Raw genomic sequence first — 2,678 nt, forward strand, 5'->3', positions numbered from 1 at the left:
TGATGTTTTGCCTGCAAGTCAGATCTTTGAGTTACAGACAGTTGTTAGCTGCCATGTGGGTGCTGGGATTTGAACCTGGGTCCTTTGGGAGAGCAATCCAGTGCCCTTAACCACTGAGCCATCTTTCCAGCCCCCAGAAAAGCAGATGTGTCAGAAGTGGGATTCCATGGGAGACCAGAGCCTTCAATGTGAGGAAGTTAAACTTGAGTCTGGCACCTTAGACCACTTGGCCATCCTGACACCTCTTTTTGCATTAGAAGACTTCTAGTTGTGAGTTTGTGGGCTTTCTCCTGGCTTAATTTCCCTGGGGAAGAGCTTCAAATCTCCAAATGGGGAAATATGAGCTTGACTGCTCACTGATGTCGAATAGGAGGGAAGAAGCTGACAGTGTCCTCACCTAATACACACATTTAATCTTTTGAGTATGGGGCATCATAGGGTTGCAGGGAACAATAAAGCTGTGGACTGAAATGGACTAAATGAAGAAAATGAGAGACAGTCAGAGAGAAGATGGGCAGGCTGACAAATGTGGTGTCATAGACCATTTAAAAATGTTGGATTTTCACTCTGAATCATTGAGATCATTTAAACAGAAATAAAAACCTCATCTGCTCTTTGAAAGAATCAAAATACAGTCTGGGAGTGGGACCCGAATTGGTAGAGTGTTTGCTGAGCATGCTCAGAGATCTGGGCTTGACCTTCAGCACTGCAAAAATGGGGTGTGCTGGGGTGCATGCCTGCCTGCGACCCCTCCCCCCACATGCACTCAGGAGGTAGAGGCAGGAAGGTCAGAAGTTCAAGGTCAGCCAGGTCACGGTGTTGTGTGTCTCAATCCTAGCACTTGGAGGCAGAGGCAGGTGGATCTCCAAGTTTGAGGCTGGCCTGGTCTACAGAGCAAGTTCCAGGACAACCAAGGACAGAGAGAAACCCTGTCTCAAAAAAAAAAAAAAAAAAAGGAGAAGTTGTCCAAGGTCATCCTTAATTACATAGTTGAGGGTTAGACTGAGCTACATGAGACCCTGTCTCAAAAATAAATAAAAGTTTTAAAAAATAGAATATGAAGGATTGGAGAGATGGCTCTTCAGCTAAGAGAGTTTATTGCTCTTATAGAGGTCCTGGGCTTGGGTCCAGCACCCAAATCAAGTGGCTCACAACTGCCTGTAACTCCATCATGGGATCTGATACCCTCTGACTTCCGAGCGGACTTATATGTGTATGGTATACATAAACTCATACAGTCACACATATTGAAAGATTCCCGGGGGGGGGGGGATCTTCCTTCAGGAGAGACCCCGGACCCAAGGAACACACCGAAACCATCCATCAGATGCAAACAGCAAGAGGGTTTATTTGAATACACAGGTACCTGGGGCGACAAGTCTCTCGGAGGTCTTGCGCGCCTTCCTAGGGAAAGGGGGACTTTTTTATAGGATCCCAGGAGCAGAAGCATGTTACAGAAGCAAGAAGCATAGTTACAGGGTTCCCATTGGTTGATTCAAATAAGGCCAGGGTGAACTTGGGGACATCTCGGAATTTGGATGTGTGTGACTGACTTGGCCTTGTCTAGGGCATAGTGAGTGTTTTCCTAGCCCAACTGTCTATTCCCCAAGGCCAGGTGGCCCATCATAGATATCCTGCTTTGACTCAACAGTTTCTCTCCCAAGGCCGGGTAGCTGACTATAGTTATGAACTCCTGTTTGGCTTTCTTCCCCTGAACTGCAGATATCCTGTTCTTTATGTTTAAGCCTTGCAAAATGGCGTTACAGCAGTCAAGCTAAAGCTATTGTAGGGGATCTTTCAATATAAATAAATAAACAAACAAATAAATAAGATTTAAGAATGGACGATGGAAATGGGCAGGAATAGTGACTAGTGTTCCTTACAAAAGGTAGGTTAAGTCTTTAATAGCACTGAACAAAATTTTACTTGGAAGTAGGGTCTTTGTAGATACAGCCAATTATTATGACATAGCATCTTTAGGATGGATCCTAATCCAGCATGACTGACATCCTTAAAAGAAGACATTTTTCCAGGTGTGGTGGCACACACTTTTAATCCCAGCATTCAGGAGGCAGAGGCAGGTGAGTTTGAGGACAGCCTGGTCTATAGAGTGAATTCTGGGACAACTAGAGCTCCATATTGAGGAGGAGGAGGAGGAGGAGGAGGAGGAGGAGGAGGAAGAGGAGGAGGAGGGGAAGAGGAAGAAGGGGAAGAAGAAGAGGAAGAGGAAGAGGAAGAGGAAGAAGAAGAAGAAGAAGAAGAAGAAGAAGAAGAAGAAGAAGAAGAATAAGAATTGGAAACAGATCACCCAGGCAAACACACAGACATGCAGAGATTTAGGGAGGCTAGGTTGAAGGGCAAAGTGGTGCACGCCTTTAATTCCACTACTGGGGAAGCAGAGGCAGGCAGACCTCTGTGTTAGAGGCCAGCCTGGTCTAGATACAGAGCTCCAGAGTAGCTAATGCTACATAATGAGTCCCTGTCTCAAACAAACAAAAGAGGTACAGGAAGAGCAACATGTGCAGTCAGATGTTTGGAGTGATGCATCTACCTGCCAAAGAAATTCAAAGATTGTTGGCAAACCACCAGATGCTAAGAAGAGACCAGGAAAGCAAGCTAGCTCTTCAGTCATCAAAGGAAGTGTGGCCGGGCCAATACCTTGACCTCAGATCTTTATC

Source organism: Onychomys torridus, chromosome 2, assembly GCF_903995425.1.
Source record: "Onychomys torridus chromosome 2, mOncTor1.1, whole genome shotgun sequence".
Lineage (NCBI taxonomy): Eukaryota > Metazoa > Chordata > Mammalia > Rodentia > Cricetidae > Onychomys > Onychomys torridus.